This window comes from Cryptotermes secundus, unplaced genomic scaffold, assembly GCF_002891405.2.
Source record: "Cryptotermes secundus unplaced genomic scaffold, Csec_1.0 scaffold62, whole genome shotgun sequence".
NCBI lineage: Eukaryota > Metazoa > Arthropoda > Insecta > Blattodea > Kalotermitidae > Cryptotermes > Cryptotermes secundus.
In genome coordinates, this window is record NW_019727786.1 from 169,438 (window position 1) to 193,961 (window position 24,524).

The 24,524-nt window shown below is 42.0% G+C and overlaps 1 protein-coding gene across 5 annotated transcripts in view; it reads right to left on the bottom strand.

Moving 5' to 3' along the window:
* The window catches only part of LOC111864922 (protein dimmed), a 183,031-nt gene that overhangs the window by 66,451 nt on the left and 92,056 nt on the right, over window positions 1-24,524 (bottom strand). The window contains exon 2 of one of the 5 annotated variants that reach the window (XM_033751622.1): window positions 14,811-14,929. The exons of the other annotated variants lie outside the window; for them this stretch is intronic. The gene's annotated coding sequence lies outside the window, so the exon portion shown is untranslated. The remainder of the gene's footprint in view (window positions 1-14,810; window positions 14,930-24,524) is intronic. 5 annotated transcript variants of the gene reach the window in all.

A 24,524-nucleotide genomic window follows, 5' to 3' on the forward strand; every position in this document is an offset into this window, starting at 1 on the left:
CCTTGGGCGGGTGATCAGCTCGTCGCAAAGCCTCTACCTGTACACAAACACAGAAAAACGCACACAAACATCCATACCCTGAGTGGGATTCGAACCCACGATCCCGGCTTCCAAGCGAGCGAAGACAGTGCATGCCTTAGACCGCTCGGCTACCGTGACCGGCAAAGTAACTATAGTTCCCACTAACGGAATATACTGATTTCTGTACGGATACTGTTCTATGCAAATTGGCGATACTCCCCATAAAATAAGCAGTTATCCTTCCTGGTGATTATCGTGACTATCTATTCCTCCGTGCAGATATAACAACTCGAGAACTGCCAACCAATTTCCATTAAACTTCATACTGCGGAGCTTGTACAAAATCTGTTGTTATTTTCGATTTTTGGTTAGAACCGGACAAAAATGACAGACACTTTAAATGAAGACCTACCTGCGTGTCTATGGGCATTTGGAGGGTAACGCAATGAGTATACACAGGAATGAGGAGCGTTTCGAACAGAGAGTTTAGAGAAAAATCAAATATATTTATGTACAAGTAATTATTTCCGTACGTTATCTTCTCTTGAAACAATTACAGAAAATGAAGATGATTTTATACCAGCCCATTTGTATATCATTACCCCCATTCTTCCCCCCCCCCTTTCCCCCACCTCGCTCCACTTCTTCGTGCTATTTCAAAGAGATCATGAAAAGTTACCATTCACGAATTGAAACTCCAGAGGAAATAACAGGGCGACAGCGCCAGAATTGTTGATATGCATATGTATCCAAATTATAATGTATAATTGTTCATGTCGGTATTCTATTTTGTTGAAAAGGATTTACAGCCAAGTTCTCTCTGTATTTCTGTATTTGTATTGTCCTGTTATTTTTTCTCTCGTTCTATTATCATAAGTTTTATTCTGGCGATTAATCAGATTTCAAATTAATATATTACTCTTTTCTGTCACTATTCTAAATGATTCCTTTATTCTCTCTTCGCCCTCTTTGCTACATCTAACAGCCATCACTGACACGTATGACTTCTCCCTTTCGCTCTGCTTTTATATTTCTTTGTCTTCCTCTGTGCAATTATTTTTCATGGAATTATCTAACGTTTGTTGTAGTTCGTTTCAGGTGAGCAGTTAAGATATACAGGCAAAATTACTTCCTTTTCTTTCAAAAATAAAATTACGTAAAACACAGTGTGAAAGTTTATCTGTATTGGTGTTTGACAGGTGTGCAGAAGAAGAGAAATGTGCATATGAAAAAATCACGAGGAAGAATATAAATTCAAATGGCGTTACCGAGGGTGAGCAAGGGGTCGGAGTTCGAGTTCCAGTAGGGTCAAGAATTTCCTCAATTTCACCTCGCCAAGACCAGCTCTGGGGTTCACCCAAACTCCTATCCAATTTGTGGCGGGGACTCTTTCCCTGGGGGTAAAGCGGCCGGGGCGTGAAGCTGGCCACTCACGTCCAACTAGTGCCAAAGTCAAGAAAATGTAGATATAGACATCCATTCCCCCATGCTCCTTCATGGCTTAATGATTAATTAATTAATCACGACAACTTTACCTTACCTTTCCCCCCCCCCCTTGGCACTACAGCCCCAGTGGGCCTAGACCTACCTCCATGAACTCCGTTCACTTCGGTTTTTCTAGATCTTACACATTCGGTATGACTCCTTGGGCGAGTGACCAGCTCGTCGCAAGGCCTCTACCTGTAGACAAACACAGAAAAACGCACACAAACATCCATGCCCTGAGTGCGATTCGAATCCACGATTCCGGTTTCCAAGCGAGCGAAGACAGTGCATGCCTTAGACCGCCTTATTATATGTGTGTTAACTTGACTCTTGCCTACTCAGTTGGTAGTGTTGCTAAGCTACTCTTATTATAGTCTGTCTGCCTTAAATTGTCTGTCCTGGAATCCTGTAATTTATTGTCATCCTGTAATGCCTGCCAGTGCTAGATCAGATTAAGTGTATTATTATGACGCTTGTTAGTCACGCTACCCCTGTCTACTTTGGCAACTGTATGATATCTTGAGCAGATTTACACTCCTCTTGTCTAGGACGGCTCAAATGCTCCTTCGATGACAGAAATGCATAACTGACGCTACACTTGGCTTTAAATGACGTAGGAATATGCATGACACGTACCGACTACAACAGACATGGGTCTTCACAGGATCTGATCCACTTCTGTGACATCACTAACATTATTTGGAGTGGAATTATTACTCGTAATCGCAGTTAGTAATTCAGTTATTCATTAATGGTTCTACAGCCCTTTGTTGGGCCTTGACCTATACTTCAGTTTCGCAATATTTTTACACAAACGGTAGGACTCTTTTATAGGTGATCATCCCGTCGCATGGCCGCTACCTAAACACAGGACAACATAAACACAGAATAAACGCACAGACAAATATCCATGCTTTGAGTGGAATTCGAACCCACGATCCCAGTGTTCGAGCGAGCGAAGACAGTTTATGTCTTATATGGCGCGGCTACTTTGATCGGCAGGCCTAGTAATAGCTCTACCAAAATGTGCTATTACGTAATTTACACAGGAAATCTATTTCCTTTCAGGTGTTTCGCCTGACATTGGGTTTTTTGGCCATACATAACGTTAGGTATTTCTATAATACTGTGTTCTGATTTATGATAATTCTATTTCATGATCCGTTAGAGCTTCATTACTTCTACATGATTATACAGATTCAGTTCGTACCTCACAGGAAACACATTACGGGTACATTAGGGAAACAAATGCTGTGTATTGTAAGAACCACACAAAACACGTAAACATACTGTGGAGGAAATATCTCAGTTCACTTTCAACCAAAAAGTTTAAGATTACGCCATCAGCTGGGAAGGTTATGCTTACTGTGTCTTGGGATTCTCAGGGAGTACTGTTAGCCCCATTTTCAGAAGTTTGGGGAGAACGTGAATTCTGCATCGTACTCTGAAGTTCTGTTGAGGCTTCTGGATGCAATTCACGGAAACCTTCCAGGCCAAACTGGCAAGAGGGGTACTGCTTCATCATGACAATGCCGAACCACACACAGCCCAAGAACCACAGTGGGAACTTCTTGAACATCCGCCTTACAGCCCGGACTTCGGCCCCTAGTGAGGACTTACAGAAAACATCTTGGTCGCAACATTTCGCTGCTGACGAAGAGATTTAAAAGGAGGTGCAGAAGTGGCTGAGACAACGGTCAAAACACTTGTCTGCAGCGGGTTTAGAATCACTGATAAAGCAATGGAACATATACGTACAATGTTGGTGGTGGACACATCGAGAAATAAATGTGTTCTAGTTTCGAATATCACATGTTCTACGTTTTATATCCATTTTTAACATATTTACTGACTCTCTCCCGTAGCAAACATATATACTGTGATTATTTTGAAGGAAAAGTGTTCAGAATGTGGATTCATTTGAAGACGTATTGTTTCGAAAATAACGAAAATAACTTTGCCAATTCAAACTACATTCCGAGGAAACGTGGGTTTCCTGGGCTTCAAGGTTTTTGCAAGATATTACAACAATGTAATTACATTTGTACATTTTTCATTATTTTTAAGTAAACCTATACCGGTTTACGGAAGTGATAACATTAATTACCGGGCAGATATTATTGTGTGCATTCAAAACATAATAATAATACAAACTTTTAGAGCGAATGAGACGGTGTTGTGGCAAAAACGAAATTACTACTGAATGTTACTACTTCAAATACAACTTGAGAGTTTGCGCCCATTCATCATAAAATTAGGACTGGGAACAGAGCGGTGTTGCCAATTTATCAATGTTAGCATCTAAATAAATGCGTAATACGATCACTTATGAAGGATCGCGGGCGCAAGCCGGGATGTCTAAAGGGGCCCATACACGTACGAGTCTGGCTCGCGAGTCCGACTCGGCTCGGGTTCCAATGAGCCAAACTTGTCCGTGTGTGGGTCGCAAAGTTGGGAGTCAGCTCATGCGTTTGTGATGAAATTAATCCGAGCCCGGCTCCCGAGTCAAGCTCGCCGAGCCAGACTCGTACATATATGGGCCCCTTAAGCAATAAGGAAGACACAATTCATGGCAAATTACACGATAACTGGGAATCAGATGGAGGTGCAAATAATTAAAAAGACAAATCACTAAACGACGTAAATTGGATGAGTACTCTCTCCAGTTCGGATTAGTGTAAGTTGGTGACCCAGTCTGCGTGATTGCCCATTACCAGGCTGGAGGAGACAGTTTCATAACTCAAGCAAACTTAAAGCGACTGTCACATTCAAAGCTCGTTGATTGCAAAGACAAACCAATCACGTTTCTTAATCCAAAATGAGACGAAATGAAGTATTTTCGTTCCTATCTGACATCATGAATTAAATGTGAAAACGGGATTGTGTGCGGAGCATCACACAAATTGAGCGGCCATGTTGCTCATCGCTGTGAAGCAGGTATGTCTACTGAACCCCCATCTCACATTACACAAAGGACACAGTGTTATGTGATATTTTTTCAAAAAATATAACACGCAGGTTTTGTTGCCAAATACGAGATAAATAAACGGACTGAAAGCAGTCAGGACTTTGCTATGTAAGCCGATGAATTCAGTGACGTCACCGGCCTTTCTGTTTTCTTTGCTAATGTCAGATACGTTATATAATAGTGAAGCTGGCAGCAAGCGCCTATGTGCAAAGCCAATGCCTGTTATCAATACAGGAGAAAATGTTTTCAATCTAATTGACGTACAGACAGCTGGATCCTGTGTACTGATATTTGCACAGATGTGCATTCGATGGTTGAGAACCAATTGGTTTAATTGCACACGTTAAAACCACTGTAGCGGAATTTGTTAGTAGTCACTGTATACATCATCATCAGTCCCTTGTTGGGAAAAATATCCCACACGCACTGAATATGGAATTAGATGAAGTGCTGAAGACATATTAAGATTTAAGGTTTTCACGGCGATAACTATGAAGAATGCCGTCTTCTGGGATGTAGCGCCGTGTAGATCTTATGTGAACCGACGTTTCGGAGGAACTTATCGCCTCCATATTCAGAGTAGAAAAATCCGCCAGCGAGGAACAAGCGTGAGCAGCTGTCTGCAGATGGCTCAGTGAAGGCCATCTCTTCCAGCTTTCTTGATGTCTGCGTGACACTGTGTCGCTCTGGAGGTTACCAGACCTAGCAGACATTTTTACGAAGATAAAAGGTGAAGCTGTCCCTGTGCTTAATTAGTTAAGCACTACGACGCCATGACGATATACGCAGGAATAGAAATATAGCTCCATCATCCTTGACCTCGGCTCTAGAGACAGGAGAGTAGGCAGCTTCAAGTGCCGGTCGCTTTACTCCCGGGGTAAAAGCCCCTGGTACCCATTGGACAGGAGGTTGGGTGAACCCCAGAGGCGGTCTGCACGCTTTGGAGAAGAGAATAGTCTCCGCCCTGCCAGGAATCGAACTCCGGCTGTTAAGCCCGTAGCCCGTCTCTATACCGGTTGAGCTATCCCGACTCATTTATGAAGAAAAATGAACTGAACTTATCATCCCGAGTTACAGCTACCACAGTTGTTTCTGTCCTTATTGAAAACAGTATTTTGCAGGACATTTGCCGACATAATGTAATGCCACAGACTGCTTATCTATACTGAATGCTTTTTAATGAAGTTGTAAGTCAGCTAAACGATGGGAAATTTACGAAATGACTTGGCAGGGGAAACCGAAGTACTCGGAGAAAACCTGCCCCAGCGCCACTTTGTCCACCATAAATCCTACTTGACCAGACCCGGGATCGAACCCAGGCCGCCGCGGTGGGAAGCCAGTGACTAACCGCTTAAGCTATGGCGCGGCCTTAAACCTATAAATTGCTCTAAAAGATTATTTCCCAAGCGTTGTAGAGTTTGTTGAAGTTGTAATGAAACCATTTTATGTCACCTGTTACTGAGCAAGGATTATTAAAAAGAAATAATCTCAGTAGTTAATTAAGGTATAAAAGTTTGTGACTATATTGGATCAGTACAAGTATTATGTTTCTGGACATATCCATCGTCCTGTTTTTATCTAAAACACCGTTCTGTTTATATTTCAAAATACAACGTTTCGGAGATTGGATTCTGTCTCCGTCTTCAGGCAAAACCTACCCAGTCTGGCCCAATTGATAGGGCTAGTGTCCGAAATGTTGCATTTCGGAAAATAAACAGAACGGTGTTTTACATAAAACAGGACGATGAATAATGTCCCGAAACATAACATTTGTCAGTAATTAATCACTCAGAAAGATGCAGGCAAGAGAAACTCTCCGTTTAACTTTTGGTCTAGTTTGAAGGCATTTAAAGTGTTGCTCTGACATAGGTACTTCCGTTCTGTGCGAAATAGGATTCTCAAGATATGCATCAATAAAGAATTACTGAAAGACGCTTAATGCAGAACACATGAAGGTACACGTTACTATAACTATGCCTGACTTCAGGACGCTTGTGGTGAGTAAGCAGGTCCGCTTGTCGCATTAGGTAAGTTAAGGGTAGCATGAATTGTTTTCCAAAACGTTGAATGGACTTAATTCAACTTTCTGGATACAGGATTGTAAATTCAAAATAATTACAGGTACTTAAAGAACAAGTTCATCATTTCGAGAGTTCAACGAAATCATATTTTATTTTGTTACCAAATTAGTTCTGTAGCAGTAAACAGTTTCAGGACCAATGTTCTAATTCAATACTTTATTCTTGATCTGTGTGCTAGTGTGTCCTTTGTTGTTTGTGTAGTTTTGTGTGCTGTGTTTTGTTTGAGGATGGTGTGTCATTTTGTGTGCTAGTGTGTCCTTTGTTGTTTGTGTAGTTTTGTGTGCTGTGTTTTGTTTGAGGATGGTGTGTCATTTTGTGTGATGTGTAATGTTTGTATGTTGTGTCTTATTGTAGTATCACTGCCATCGAGCAAAAAGACCATTTACGGTTTAAATAAACAATAATAGTAATAATACATTTGTCATGTATTTGTTTACAATTTGTCTGATAGATAATCCGATATCTCTGTTTAAATTTGTAAATTTTTAATTTTTTAAAAAAAGTTATATTTCAACGTGGCTTTGAGTTTCATACTGAGGGATTATCAACTTTTACTTAACTCAATTGTGTTTTTTACAAGGAAGATTAAATTACGCAATGTCAGAGTACTGTACGTAATGGTTTCCAGCATTATAGTAATGCATTTGTAAGCACGGTAAATTAATATTAAATATATTAAGGTATTCCCAAATAAAGGATTTGGAAAATGTCTCCAAATTGGAGGGCCTCTTGCTACCGCTCTTTTCTGTTAGGTAACGAAATAACTCCTATGTTTTTGTCTCGCCCAAGGAGAACGCTGTTAGGTTACTTTCTACTTTCCAATGCTCCATCTGTTTCCTTCACCAGTGTCTGTTGTCATCACGGCGGTTCGTTTGCTGTTCAAATTCTTTTCTTTTCGAAAAAATATGACTTGTAAAATAATATTCTTTTATGTGGAAATAATAGCGCTTAATCACCACTATTTCACCATGTGGAGGCGGGACAGAATACCTCCAGCGTAGCCCTGTGATTTATACAAGGCAAGAAAGGGAACCCGGTGCTTAGCAGTATAACTGGGACACCCTGTCACTGGGAAACATAAATACAGGGACCTGGTCCTCCAGGTTGGAGGTTGGACGCAAGGTCAAGGACCTTACTCTTTAAAAAAATATGTCATGGAGCTGAGTCTTTGTTGAGAAGCCGCCAGTTGCGCAGCTACCCAACATTCTACGGAACCCGAAGTTTCATTACCATGTTTACGAGAGCCCTTCATTTGTCCTATCCTTAGCCAGATGAATCCATTACTTACTTATGGAGCTGAGCCCTTCTTGAGGAGAAGCCAAATCTGCAGCTACTAAAGAATTTCACAGTCTTTTATGGAACCAGAAGGTTCATTACCGTATTCACAAGATCCCTCCAGTAGTCCCTATCCTGAGCCAGATCAATCCAATACATACCATCCAATCCTAACTCTCTAAGATCCATTTTAATATTGTTCACCCACCTACACCTTGGTCTTTCCAGTGGTCTTTTTCCTTCTGGCTTTCCCACCAATATCCTATATGCATTCCTTTTCTCCTCCATTCGTGCTACATGCCCTGCCCACTTAATCCTCCTTGATTTGATCATTCTAATTATACTTGGAGAAGAATACACGTTATGAAGCTCCTCATTATGCAGTTTTAGATGAATCCATTATTGTTGCGAAATCCAAAGAAGAGTAAATCTGATGTAATCTGGCAGAATCTTCTGAGGGAGGTTACGATTCATAAAGGAGCTATTTTGCCGATAGTGATGACGATGATGAATCAGCATTAATTACTTCGCATGTGCGAACATCAAAACACCTAAATCAGTGATTGGAAATGTAAGATCTCGGTGCAGTGATTAGAACTGCTGTTTCCTATTCAGTAGGCCCGTGATTGGACTCTTTACCCGTAGGCAGAGGATTCTGCTCTTTCCCTCAGCATTTCCAGAAAAATTGTCACCGGCTAACCACTGCGGCGACTCGGGTTCGAAACCAAGTCAGTCACGTGGGATTTGTGGTGGACAAAGTGACACTGGGCTGGTCACAGTAGCCGAGCGGTCTAAGGCAAGTACTGTCTTCGCTCGCTTGGAAACCGGGATCGTGTGTTCGAATCCCACTCAGAGCATGGATGTTTAGTTTGTGTGTGTGCGTTTTTCTGTGTTTATATACATGTAGAGGCTTTGCGACGAGCTCAGCACCCACCCAAGGTGTCCTACCGAATGTGTAAGATCTAGAAAAACCGAAGTGAACGGAGAAGTTCATGGAGGTAGGCGTAGGCCCACTGGGGCTGTAGTGCCAAGGAAAAGAATGTGACACTGGGGCAGGTTTTCTCCGAGTACTGCAGTTTCCCCTGCCAGTTCTCATTCCACCGACTGCTCCACACTCATCATCTCATCCGGAGCTGGAACAACAGCCCAAACCGTGGCCACAGTACCAAGTGGGCTCAGTCTCGCCCTATGAGAACAAAAAACGTACAAACCTAAAGAGCACAAGAGGGAAACCATTTTAACATGATGGTCGTTAATGTACAGGCCTGGGGTCTACTCTGCAGACTGCATTACAGGAACTTGCATCATTTTAGCTGTTCCATTTCCTGGCACCAGTGAGGTAGAAAAGCTGACAGAGCAGTTGTGACATCATGGGCAGGACAGCAGTAATAGCGGCAGGTTCACTGACCTATGTCGCGTTTCATTCAAAGAATTAAACAGAGGCAACTGTAGGCCAAGGCAACATCGCTCGAATGTGGCTGATTTGCAAAGGCCTCTTGGTTTATTCTGTGACGCTAAACCAGCTCCTTATGCGTTATTAAATCGAAAAGAATGAGCTTGGCGGTATGTACGAGCATAAGGGCGTACGGGAGAAAAGTTAACTTACTTACCAACCAAGAAACAAACTAACCTCATGCAGTTCAGTGATTCTTAAGGAGCTAATAGTTATTTATTCAAGAACTTAGCGACATTTTACGGAATCTGAGGGTTCATTGCAGTGTTCACAAAAGCCCGCCATTGGTTCACATCCAAAGCTCAGCTACTCAAGAATTCTGTTTCATGAAGGCTGATAGTTCTGTGAGCAATAGTAATACAGAATATGGTACACATTCTCCCATCTGATTCTTCACGATTTAATTGTCCCAATATCAGGTTAAGAGTACAAACTGTGAAGTTTTTTTTTTTCCTTGGCACTACAGCCCCAGTGGGCCTAGGCCTACCTCCATGAATTTCTCCGTTCACTTTGGTTTTTCTAGATCTTACACAATCGGTAGGACTCCTTGGGCGGGTGATCAGCTCGTCGCAAGGCCTCTACCTGTACACAAACACAGAAAAACGCACACACAAACTAAACATCCATGCCCTGAGTGGGATTCGAACCCACGATCTCGGTTTCCAAGCGAGCGAAGACAGTACACGCCACTGTGAAGTTTACCTATATGTAATTTCCTATTTCCATGTTTCTTACTTTTTCTTAGATCCAAGTTTTGTATGCCAATTCCTATTAATCACCCTCAATCAATGTTATTCCCTACAGCACGAACTATATATGGCTCTACAGTTCTTTGTTGGATCTTGGCAGCTTTTTCAGTTTCTTAATTCTATACATAGTCGGTAGGACTCTTTGGATGGGGGATCTGGTCTTCGCAAGGCAGCACCTATACACGGAACAACAAAAACACTGATAAAAGCACACAAACATCCATGCCTCCAGTGGATTCGAACCCACGATTTCAAGTTTTCGAGCGAGCGAAGACAATTCACGTCTTAGGTGGCCCATACACGTAAGAGTCCGACTCGGTTCGGGTTCCAATTAGCCAAACTCGTCCATGTGTGGGTCGCTACGCTCATACGTGTGTGGTGAAATTAACCCGAGTCCGGCTCCTCGCCGAGGCGGACTCGCGAGCCAAACTCGTACGTGTATGGGCCGCCTCAGACCGCGCGCCCACTTGCATCACTGGTTCCAGCGAAACAGCAGCAGGTTGCAGCACTGACGTCGAATGAAGACAGTCTCTTCCCAGTTCGCATGCAAAATAATGTTAACTGATAGAATTGTCCCAATTTTAGGTTTCTGTCGCCCTTCGACCGGTTAATTCCATACTTGGCAGTTGTGTCAATATTGTAAACAGACAGACGTTTCTGCAAAAACTGCTCAGTAGGCCTGTTTTTCCTTGCAGTTAAATAACTATATTAACCGGAAAATCAACAGAAATATATCTTCCCATAGGACACACTGTTACTGCTGGCATAAAGTTATTGTGTAATTCTACTCATGTGTTATCAGTTATATATGTGTACGCTAGTTTACACCAATTACATAGACCATGACTGTCAGATGTCTTTATCGCGAGCACGTGTGTTCATGTTTGCGTGAAACCAGTGCTCGAATTTGAGTACATTTAACAATTCCCAACGACTTCAACTAAAAATATGGTAGCGATAATTTCTGCTGAATCAGATTATTTAAGTAGCTAAATATCTCAGCTGATAAACGTGTAGAGCATCTTGTTCAGAGGAGCATACAGTAACGTAGTATGGTATATTTTCCACTATTTAAGTTGCCCCGATTTGCAACGTGGCGTAATACATCAATTGCTGACGGTGTTCCACAGTACGTCCAGGTGCTCCGAAATTTTAAAAATGTTTTTAATTCGCTTAATTGGGGGTGGAGTCCAACTGGGTCAACTCGGCACAGCAGCCAGTGATTGGCCTATTGTAGCCTGCCCCGGGTGATTATGATGATGGAGAATTTGGTGGAATGAAGATTGGCAGGGGAAACCAAAGTACTCGGATAAAACCTGCCCCAGCGCCACTTTGTCCACCACAAATCCCACTTGACCAGACCCGGGATGGAACCCGAGCCGCCGCGGTGGGAAGTCAGTGACTAACCGCTTGAGCTATGGCGCGGCCAATCAGGTGCTCTGAAAGTTTCGGTATTAGGGCCTCACAGCGAAACGCCAAGTCTCACATGGAATTCACAGTAGACATCCTAAAGCACTGATTTGTAATGCTATAAAATTTGTGCTGTTAATTCAACGTGAATTTAAAATCTAAAAATGAAATTCGTTTCAGCTCATTGGCTATCGTGCTGGAAAAGTATGTAAATGGTCATAAGATTAAATTCTGGTCGATTCAAATGTGTATTTATTGTAGACTAAATCGTAATTGTTGCAAACATTGTTATTGTTACCAACTATAATAAATAAAAGGCAAGACTCTGGGGTAGCCTCTAATGATATACTCGTAATGTTCTTCTCAGATTTTGTTAAAGCCAGTTTGTTGGCCTGAACAAGTTGAAACGAGGGACACGCAGACAGTAACACATGCAGACATTATGTCGTAAAAACACGCTTTTCCCTTAGGAAGTAAAAAAGGCTCTAAAAGTAACCGGGCTACAAAAATTTGCATATAAATCTGTCAACTTCCCGAAAAGAAAAACTGACTGATTTTTCCAAAACCGTATTCGCAATAGACTGCGCAGCCACTATGACGGGTCTCTGATAATATTTGAATAATGGATAGTACACTCCACTGCTATGTTCAGCCACAGTACCAGAGTTTAGAATGCGTTGTGCCGCCTTCACAAAGTGTCAGTATTTAAAACTCCAAAACGTGAGGGCCCTGGAAGAAAATTTTGTAACACTGATATTGAGTGGTAATTCAGAGTGAAAGCACGGCTCCAGTGCGAATGGTCTACACACTGATGTCACCCAGACTTCTGTAATACGTGGTACAGTCATTAAGTTCGTGGAATGTGGTTTTATCGCATCATATTACAAGGTATTTACATACAGTTAAGCAGATCCACATCGGCCCTCAAAATAGTTGCCGTTGGCCGCTATGCAAGTCTGCCAACGTTGATATAGCTGTCGAAAACATTGCTGAAACATATTGACAAGAAATTCCCGTACGGCGCTTTGCGGCCATTCCACGAACTTATTGACTGTGGTAGTGTAACTGCCAGACTAATCTGACTGCACTTTTCCAAACTAGAAAAGCTGGGCACCTTGCAAGAGGTGGGGGTGCTATTCTTATCTCTAAATAGTACACATTTTGTAGTACAATATTCTGAGGAGAATATCAGGTTGAAGAGGATAACTTAGCACAACATATACCTAGGGACTTCACAACTTAATACAATTTTGCAGCAGCAGTTCTTGTGTGGCGTCACATGGAGACATGTTTGTGAATCACGTATTAGAAAGGAAATAAAATGAAACAGCCTATTTTACCATATTGTCATAACACTGGTCTGGGAGCGACTGGAAGAACCATGAAGGAAATATCTATCATGATTTCGGTCTCCGGACCGATGTTCGATATAAAGCAGGAAAATCAACTATTGAGATGCGACGTTTGGCGTGAGTTATACATGTCATTTAGTACAGTTAAGGGAGTTAATTCTGTAAGGCTCTTAGGATGTGAAGGATAGAGAAACAGGCCTGGGGTTGGGGGCCACAAGGCCTGTACATAATTGCGGTGGGGAACACTTTATGAAAATGATAACCAAGAAGTTGGATAAAGTTACAGCAAGATTTTGGGAGCAGAACATTTCTGTGTGGGGCTTATTGTACGACGCTGTGAGTATCTGGACTATGAAACGTCGATGACAGAAATGTTACGGTGACACAAACGTACAATAAACTTCTCGCCTCATTCGACAGTACACATATTCGCAATAGTTACAATATTGTTATATATACACATATGTAAATGCCGATCACAGTGGCCGCGCGGTCTCTGTCATGAACCGTCTTCGCTCGCTCGAATACTGCTATCGTGAGTTTGACTCCCACTTAAGGCATGGATGTCTGTGTGTGTTTATTCCATTTGTGTTGTCATGTGTAGGTAGCGGCCTTGCCACCGGCTGATCCCCCGTCCAAGGAGTCCTACCGATTGTGTATAGGATTAAGAAACTGAAAAAGCGACCAAAGTCCGAAGGGCTATACAGCTATAGAGAAAAAAATACATATAGCTTTTGCACACGTGTAATTTATTATTCCCATTACGTAATTACTGGTTACCATAGCAATGATTTGTTGGACGCTGACATGTTTCATGACGTCAGTTATGAAATAGACTGTGAATGAGCGAACAGCCATTTGTTGCAGTGTATCGTTGTTAATATTTCAGTATTGATAATTTTCTATTGTGGCTATGTTGAGTGTAGTATACTATACGAAGAAGACTGTTTACGCTGCATAATATTCATGAGAGATGACGCTAAACATCGGCCTCAGCGCATCAACTGATGACATGTAGGGACAGAAAATATCACGAGAGAAAACAGCGAAAATTAATAATTTTTTTAATGCTAGTGGGGTGGAACTAAGTCCTTTGTACTGCGGCCACTTCTGGCCTATTGTACCAGCCCCAGATGATAGGTGAGGGTGATTGTCGAGTAATTGGTGGAATGAAGATTGGCAGGGGAAACCGAAGTACTCGGAGAAAACGTGCCTCAGCGCTACTTTGTCCACCACAAATCCCATTTGACCAGACCCGGGATCAAACCCTGGCCACCGCAGTGGGAAGCACGCGACTAACAAATCTTATAACAACTTTCAACAGAATTCTCAGCGGGTTTTATGTTAGTGGCCTAATTGTAAAAGAAATTTAATTAATGTGATATGAGCAATGCCGAACTGATTGTGATGAAACTTTTGTATTAATCTGTACACAGAAATCTTACATGCATTTTTAAACTGCTGTGTTCCACAATATAGATTCTACATATAAGAAACATTGAATGTCTTGGCGAAACAGGTTTATGCCTAAAAAAAAGACGACCTATTTTATTCATTTATGCGTAATTTAATCCCCACGATATTCCAGTTTACTTTAGCCCAATAATTAGTTCAGCCTAATGCAAGGCACGGCTCTGCAAATGTGGCCACTTAAGCACGCGTCCGACAGCTTGCATCAAACAGCCTTTCAAGAATAAAGACAAATAAGGGCGAAATTCTACGTGACTGACCGAAGCATCTGCTGATCACAGTGGCCGTGCGGTCTAAGGCATGAATTGTCTTCGTCCGCTCAAACACTGGATCGTGTGTTCGAATCCCACTCGTGACATGGTTATCTGCGTGCGTTTATTCTGTGTTTGTATTGTCCTTCGTGTATGTAGAGGCCTTGCGACGGGCTGATCCCCCATCCAAGGAGTTAAAGATCAAGAAACTGTAAAAGCAGCCAAGGCCCAACGAAGGGCTATAGAGCCATAGATATATAGAGACACTAATAAATCAATATATGAGCTGACTTACCAAACAAACTTAACTCCATGGCAAAATTATTCCTTGAAGCTTATACTTATTCAGCTTGTCCAGAAATCCATCGATTTATAAAACTTTAAGTCGCGTTCCCTTGTTCAGAAAATCCGTCACTGAAACATATCACCGGCTAGGTTAGCACAGTCAGCAGCACAAATTCATATATCAAGAAGAGTATTAATATTAGGCTTCTATTACCATCTATGCTTTGGTCTTCCGAATAATTTCTGAGGCTCTCAAACCGAAATTTATTTGCATATCTCATTTTCCTCATGAGTTCCATATATTCTGCACATCCCTTTTTAACGTAATCATCCTAGCATTATTAAGTGAGGAGCAAATTCACGAAACCCTTACAGAGCATTCGGAATTTCTACGAAGTGGATGTAAACAAAACCGCGACACACACTCAAGAAGTGTTGAAAGCGTAGTTCACAATGTTCCGAGTGGTGTGCATACCTTATTCTCGTCGAAGTCACTGAAGCTCAGTACTAAGTTACTACCTTTCCCAGGCCGTGTCATAGTTAAGGCGGTTAGTCACCGGCTTCCCATCGCGGCGGCCCGGGTTTCAACCCAGATCAGGTCATGTGGAAATTGTGGTGGACAAAGCAGCGCTGGGGCAGATTTTCACATGAATTTTGGTTTCCCCTGCCAATCTCATTCCACCGACTGCTCCACACTCACCATCTATCATCCTGGGCTGGTACAATAGGCCAGTTATTGGGCGACTTAGAAGTGGTCAGTCTCAACCCACACCAAGAAAATGATAAAGGTAAAGCTTTCCCTGTAACAGAACGTGAAGGCCCATACGTTTGTTAGAAATCGAGTCTCCCACAGTTTTCTAGACAATCGGCTCACAGATGGTGGTAAAGTTGTCAACTTTACGCGCCGGCCGCCCTTTAACCCCCAGGAAGATTTCTGGTACTCATTTCTGTTAGAGGCTGAATCAGCCCAAGGATCATAGTGCGGCTGGAAGGATTAGGTAAATAAAAAAAAAAATACACCTCATCGGGACTCGAACCCGCGACCTTTCATCTTGTAGAATAGCGCCTCAAGCAACTACACTACCGCGTACCCAACACCAAGACACTAAAGAGAAACTACTACCTTTCCTTCGCCCATGTTTCTGCATGGGAGACAGTCCAGCCATGGTTAAGGGCTGAGTATTTTCAGCCATGTTGAAGTGACAGGAGAATGGACAATATTACGTTATGAGGAATGTCATAATTTGTACTCTTCATTTAATATTAATATGATCCATTAATTAGAGTGAATATGTCAGGGTTGAGGGTTCGAATTCTGCGTAAGGAAATGATTTACTGTTTTGTCCATTGCAAGTAGAGGCCTTCTTCAGTTGGGCTGACTTTCGTTCAAGGAGTACTATTGAATGTCTGAAAGTACTCACTCTTGCAGAAGAGGAAGATTAAGATGCACGTTAAGACATACAATGGCATGCATACTTTCAAAGATGACGATAATTAGGTAAATTAATTATGAAAATTAAAACCATCGTGCAGACAAACACCTGCAGAAGAATAGAAAACAAATTTATGTTTCTTGAGATAAATCAGGAAATTTAATCCGAATTAATTTAGATTCAATCGCTCAATATAGAAGGCGGTAAATACTGTAGTGTTATTCGGTGTTCCTAATTCGAACTGTCCTACAAAACCGCGCACTGAACCACAGTAGCTGCCAATAAGATTACACTTCACCTTAAGTTCATAAAAACTACGAACATGAGGAACGCGATGCTGTAGCAATCCAACCTGAACAGAAGCATCCTCTATCGGGCCGCCACTGAACACTGAGAGCTACAAAACCTCCAAGACAGAGAGTCATTCTTGACAGGGTTGATAATTACTAAGCTGATCAATAAATTCTTCGCTTTTATAGACACGAAACATTCATTTTTTATTTCACAAAAGAACATTGTTGTGGCCTCTCCTGAAATTGAAAATAAATTACTAAAATAAAAAATTACGCTGTTGGAAATCAGTAGGCCCTCGTTGAAAGTAGATTCGGATACAACGCGGCTTTGAGCTTGTCTTTCTGTATAACTGCATGTGTTTTGTATCACGCAAATGTAATGCAGTTCTATACTCTACAGGGTGCAGACCGTCTATGGGGCACACCCAACCTCCTATCCATTTGGTATTGGGGTGTCTTTCCCCGAAGGTAAACCGGCTGGAACGTGAAATAGACAATTCACCTCATTCTAGTGTCGTGGTCAAGAATAGTCAAACTATAACTTCACTCGCACTATGTCTTTTTGATGTGGTAAGTACAGGGACAACTTTATCTTACCTTTACCAAACCCATCTAATGTAGAAACGTAAATGAGTAAATTAATAAGCAAACAAATGTCCGTACCAAGATATTATAAGCATCACAAGTTAGGATCTAGAGTTAGTTAGTGAAGAGCTGGTTGGTGAGTGAAGAGTGAGTTAGATGACCGCTGGGGTTCAGTTGCTGTGAGTTATTGCTGTGAGAAGCTGGTAGCTGAGGCCGGCGACAGTTCGGGAACTCAGAGGAAGGAGAATGTATGCTGTTGAAAGCCGCTGCCAGGCAACAGCAGTGAAGGAGTGACTGTGGACACTAATGTGTGTGTGTAACACTGTACTGTAAAGTGTAGTCATGCGCTGTGTCAAAGATTCTAATAAATTCGGTCATCAATCTAAAACTCATACAAGTGGAAATATACAGTACGGTCGCATTTTATGCGAGGACACCTTCCTGAAGACCTCGCACAATTCAGGACAAGTTTTGAATACACATATGTGATTTTTGCCGATTATATTGGATGTCGCATTATTTTAAACTTTGCGTATAAATTGAAAATGTATTAATATATTTTTATCGAAACTATTTCAAACTCGCGTAATTCAGATTTGTACAAAATTGCGACTGAACTGCATATGGACGAATGGACGTGCGCTTTGCTGGCACCTGAATGGTTCGACTGATTTTATTTGATAACTATTCTGTCACAAATGAGTGCTCTATGAATACGAGATTTCGATGTGTAAGAATAGGGGCACTTCAAATGGGCCCCAAAGGACAAAGCGGAGAATTTCTCTAAAACAACTATTACGATCAAGATTAAATTCAAGCACCATGTGGAAATTACACGTACCTGCCTAAATGAAAGTGAAATAGTTGGTATATTCAGCAAAATAATCATAAGGGCACTAGAGGCCCATAGGTTAAATGTCACTTATCTCAAAAACGGTCTTCATCAGGAACATTTCACTATTTTTCCGTATTCAGCAACCAACAATGACCTACCTAGCAGTTTTCGTTTCTAAGGTAGTGTAGCCAACGAGAAAACATGTGCAGTGTCTTTGCGGAATTTCTTGTTTGCAGTAGGATCGGAAACATACGAGCAGAGACCTGTTTTTCTGCAGTTTAAGTTTAAATAACAAAAGATTCCCAGCAGAATTCACGAGCTTGCTTTAGTAACACAAAAGTTGGCGATCCTACAAACACAGTGTTGCTAACGCTGTATGTAGGAAACACAAATTAGTGATTCTGCTTCCATGATAAAACGGAATTCTGCTTGTGGGCCAGCTTGGTGGGCGTTTGCGCAGATGTTATGCTCTCGAATCCTCGCTCACTCGTAACCTCTTATTCCTTGCAGTTGTACATTCATTTTATATATGTACGCGTATAGCTGTATGTATAAACTTAGTTATTTGTATACCTATTTGTGATTTATTTAACTACACTGGCAGTAGCGTCTACCGGAAGGATGGCTGGTCAATATAAAGTTAAATAATAATGTGGACAAATGCGGTGGTGCCCCAGCTGGTGGTCCTATCCCAGCTTCGTCTTGGAGATGAGTAAACCCGTGAAAAACCATAGTCTCCATACCCATATAGAAAACCAAGACCTACTGGATAAGACGTAGGAATTATACAGCTTGGCACTGATGTACGGGACCCATGAAAATATATATTTTTCTTTCCAGGAGTTTTACTTGTTTTGAAAGGGAGCGTCCTCTCAGACCAGAGCGTGAGTCTGGCTACTACTGGTCACTCCCCTTCTACTGGCGGTCTCTTGACTGGGCTGCCACTAACTGGCCCTAATAACTCCCTATCTAAATCTAGTACAAGAAAATGAAGTGCCAACTTATACTTATATAAACATGGGAACTAAATAGTATATACATAACACTTTACGACTGAAGATACTTATATTTAGACAAATGCTGTCATTTTTACATTCATGTATTTGTAAAGTTAAGATGGATCCCACCTAATTAAATATTTCCATACTCTATCTTCATTTTATATGTCTCCACATTTTAACAGCCGGCATAGCGTAGTCGGTATAACGACTGGCTACTGGCTGGACGACAAGGGGTCGGAGTTCGAGTCCCCGTAGGGTCAAGAATGTTCTCTCCTCCATGTCGTGCAGACTGGCTATGTGGTCCACCCAGCCACCTACACAATGGGTACTGGGGGCTCTTTCCCAGAGGATAAAGCAGCCGGGGTGTTAAGCTAACCGCTCACCTCAATCTAGTGCCGAGGTAAAGAAACATGGATCTCACGTACATCTAATTCTCGTTACGCCTTCATGGCGTAGTGCTTAATCAGTTAAACACAGGGACTTCACCGCCATATTTTAACATGTTTGCATTNTAACGTGGATAGCCAGAGCGCTTCTAGGCAACAACTTGTAAACAACCTTGAGTCGCGTAAGCGCAATCAAATATAGGATGAATGTTTATAGTGTGTTGCTAGGCAATAGTCAGCGCGCCAATGGCTTGGAGAGATGGCTCTCACGTGACTGGCTTTTTATGGAGTCTGTTTCGCGACCGTTGCTAAGCAACAATAGAACTGGATTTTCTGTGCGCGTTCGGTACGAAGGCTTCATAAGGAGACTCCAGGAGTAACCAAGGCAGAGTGTGTTTAATTGTTTAAGTGGCAGTGAGAGAGTTCTCAGTGGAAGATAGCCACGGAAAGCTCTTCGTGTGTGATTAGTTGTCTTCAATTATGTGTACTATTATGAGTTCCTGTGTTTTAATTGCATTACCAGGAGAAGAATAGTTGTGCGTGCAATACTGAATTATGAAGTGAGTGTAAATCAACGATAGAGCTGTATTTAAATGTGATTAAAAGAGATTGTAACCTAAGTGTTAATAAATCCAATAATCCGAATTAAAACTCGCCATTCTCGTCACGCGTACCACCCTACACGTGACTATACATATATATATATAATAAACTCGGTGGCTTTAGTCCACAAGCGAACATATATAGTGTATATGTATATGGGGCACGCGGTAGGGTAATTTGTTGAGGCAATAAACTTCAAGCCGGAAGGCAGTGGGTTCGATTCCCGATATAATTAGATTTTTCAGTTGACCTAATCCTTCCAGCCACACAATGGCCCTGGGGTGGACTCAGCCTCTGACAGAAATGAGTACCAGGAATCTTTCTGGGGGTAAAAGACGGGCCGGCAGGTAAGGCTGACAACTACACCGCCATCTGTGAGAAGGTGGTCTAGAGAAAATGTGGGAGCCTCGGCGTCTCACAATCCTATGGGCCTCCACGGCCTGTTAGAGGGATAGCTTTCTTTAAATTTATATAAAGAACTATATATATACAGTGTATGATTGATTTGTGTACCTTGCCTGATGGTCACAATTTACGGACGAAACGTGTAATGTACAATACTGAATAATAAGAAGAACAAGTTTTTAAATTTACGTCTGTGCTAGAAGTAAATACAAAGAGGATGAAACTTAAATATTGATATTCTTGGACGAATTTAATTTCGTTCCATTTCGGTTCAGATACGAAGCTCAGACCAAAACTCATCAACCTCCTCGAAGCAGCTCAGGTCACATACACTTAGCACTTGGCACAAATGTAGGTCTCGTTTAATCGAAGAGTTTTCTACGTGGTGCACATCTAAGGAAATATTCTCTTGTGGGATATGTGCAATGCGGTAAGCCATGGCCAACAGAATATTGTCTTCAATAAATTTAACTTTTAAGGTCAATGCGTGTAAAAATCCCCCCCCCCCAAGCGTTACGATGATGAATTTCGTTGGAGTAAACCTTTCTTCTTTTGTTTTTTTCATAAAATTAATCAGTAGTCTGTTTTATACTGACCATCTGACTACATGTCACTGCCAAAGTGCAACAGTCCTTAAACTTGATCGAGTTCCATTCTGGTTGTTTTAGTATTTCAACAATGCAAGACAGTCAGCTGTCACATGACCTCACGCGAGGTCGGCCGGCCTTGCACAGTTGGCCTGTTAACGTATTCAGCAGCAATTTAATCTCGACTCATACCGAGAATTATCTCTGACTGACAGTTACAGGGACACTACTGACCTTGTTTTTTTATACCTGATCGTTCTTAACAAATTCCACGGTAGTCTTGGTCGAGTCCATTCAGATAAGGACTCTCAGGTGTTTGCTTTAGCACAGGGTCTCAATATAGTGTCACGCTCACTCCCTCCCTCCCACAATTGAGCTACAACTGCCACCACACTAATACACATGGTCGTCGACTTACGACCGGCTGCACTTACGACCACAAAGGAATGAAAAATAAAAGATGATTAAAAAATCTTTTTAAAAATGAATTATAAAGATGATAAAAAGATTAGAAAGGTTAAAAATTACTGTTAATAAATATATGGCCGACATACGACCAGATCGACTTACGACCTGTCAGTCAGAACGGAAGTCGGTCGTAAGTCGACGACCAAGTGTATTTGCCATAATTATCACGCGCAAAGCATTTTTTTTCTTTTTATCTTAAATAATACAGAAATATTTGTTCTTTGCCTTTAAAGTGTGTGGTGGTGAGTAGCTAGAATTTCGCATAAGGGACAGCGTGTTTGTTTGTTTGTTTGTTTGTGTGTGTGTTTATTATGCAAAGGCGCTATCTGTATCAAGACTATATAGCCTGGCTGATTAATGAGCATGTAGCAGTCGGTGGAATGAGAATTAACAGGGTAAACATAAGTACTCGGAGGGAACCTGCCTTAGTACTACTTTGTCCACAACAAATTCCACCTGATCTGACCTGGGATCGTTGAAAGAGGAAGTCGATTGGTTGTTAACCGTCTCAGAAGTCTCATGTAGTAGAAATGTTTTCCAAACTTATTCCTTATGATTTCAGTACCTCATTGACATTGTTGTCCATTTATTGCAAAAACAACCAATTGTTGCAAACTTCATCACATTACAGACAAAGGGAGCCAGAAAATATTTGCTTTTAATATTTTATTAGATAAGTTTTCATAGTATAGNATAGAGGAACTGTTGTAAACGGTGTTTTCTAAGCTGTCCGTGCCAAGGGTTTATATTAGGAGGACACCAGTCGAAGAGTAGTCGGAGGCGGGGTCGAATACCTCCACCGCGACCCTGCGAGTCGTAGGAGGCGACGAAAAGGGAAGCCTCATATCTGAGACAGTAAAATATGGTCGCGGGTCCCAAGGGACTCCGACCCGAGAAAGATCGCTCTGGCAATGGCCAGCAGCATATGCACAAGACAGACCCGTCCTCTCGTCAGAGAGGGCGCCCCACGAAAATAAAACCGTAACTGTCAAACGGTAAAATTAATATCTGGTCATGAGCCCCAGATGGGGCTCGACACCAAGACTTACTGACTGACCGACCGTCAGTCGCAATGTGACTTTGACTTTGAAGAGTAGTCAGAAGTAAGTCCTTCTGTGTAGAAGAAGACTAGGACATTGTTATGAGATGGCCGCCAGCCTCTGAGTTTTTAATTTGGAGGAATACTCGTAGTTCAGTTATGAGACGGTGGCCAGCTGGCAATGACTTGAGTGCGGAGGCTGAAGAAGCTCCACTGTCTGCATAGGGATCAGCCATAGCGTTATAATTACTGGTAGTTACGAGACGTGTGTTAAAGTGGTTAATAAATCCAATCTCCAATTCAAACTCCGTCAATAGTCACTCCCTCACACGTGACAATATACACATAGTACATGAATAGGGTTTTCATTGTATGACGCCAACCTTTCACCGTAATCCCGTGGAATCCCACTAAAAACGAAGGTCATTAGCCTCTTTATTCTTTATTTTATTATTCTTAGTGGGTTGAGATTGAGTCCACTTGGTACTGCGTCTGAGATACTGAAAACGCCGTGAACTAAACCACGCGCAAGGCCGTGCAACAGCTTCCCAACGCGGTGGCCTGGGATCGAGTCCACATTAGGTCATGTGGGATTTATGGTAGACAAAGTGACACTGGGGCAGGCTTTCTTCGAGTACTGCGGTTTCCCCTGCCAATTCTTCATTCCACCGTTTGCTCCATAACCATTATCATCTATCACCTGGGGCTGGTACAATAGGCCAAACAGCGACCGAAATACCAAGTGGACTCAGTCTCACCCCATGAGAAATATAAAAAAAAATAATATAACGCGCAAGGAACACCTCTTTCCAGTATCGCAGAAAAAAAAATGAAAATGAACAATTACACTGTGTAGTTTAAATCACATGTCCTGAATATTCGGAAGCCCAGTTCTGACAAAAAAACATTTTTTACAAAGTTGAAAATTAGCTTTTATTGTTAGGCCGTGCCATAGCTCAGGCGGTTAGTCGCCAGCTTCCCACCGCGGAGGCCTTGGTTCGAGCCCAGGTGAGGTCATACAGGATTTGTGGTCGACAAAGTGAGAATGGGGCATATTTTCTCCTATTACTGTGGTTTCCCCTGCCAATTCTCATTCCACCGACTGCTCTACACTCATCAACATCATCGTCATCTACCATCCGGGTACAATAGGCCAAACAGTGACCACGTACCAAATGAAATCAATCTCACCCCACCTCAAGAAACTAAAAAAAAAAAAAACTGAACTAAGGTAAACTTTGGTTGTTCTTAAGGCCATCCAAAGGGAATGCCCCCAAATATATTTTTCTCACATAGTTGCTATATTGTGCTGCACATTTTCCCCCTTATTCGTGGTAATAGGGCTTCTCTTCGCTCTACATACAGAAGTTTATTCCAACTGAGGCTCGAGCATAAGCAAAGGTATATTTGTTTCTGTGCTTAAGTGATTAAGCACAACGCCATAGATGCGTAGGGGAAATGGAGGTATAATTCCACAATTCTTGACCTCAGCACTAGAAGGAGGTGAGTGATCAGCTTCACGCCCCTGCCACTTTAGTCCTGGGGAAACAACTTCCGATAAGCACTGAATAGGAGACTGGTTGGGCCCCAGTAGCTCCGGACCAGGGCCGGTCTGAATGCTGAATCAAATTTGATAAATTGTACTGAAAAATATTTCTTTACTTCTCGGACACAAAACAGACTGATCGGTGTTACGGAGATCTGTACACACTCTGTTTGTGTATTTTGAGATTTGTAATGTGATTAGCACTGCAGAACTACGGATGTTTCTATAACAAACAAATATCATGGTCAGTGAGTTACGAAGTAAAATTATGTCAGCATTCCTGAGCAACGAATTGTAAGGAACTACTCTTTCTAACTGTGGGGAGTGCGACATCTGCGGTGTGGTTAGTCTTGCATCAGTATGCAGCATATGAACAAAAATGACAACAACGTGTATAAAACAGCAAATCACGCTTTTCGAAAACATGTGTTGTTCAGACTCGGGAACACCTTTCTATTCTGCCGAGCTCGGCAAGCAGTACAATGCGGCGCGGTTCGCACATCGCCAGCATTAATCACAAACCACTAGCGGGCATGCTGCAGC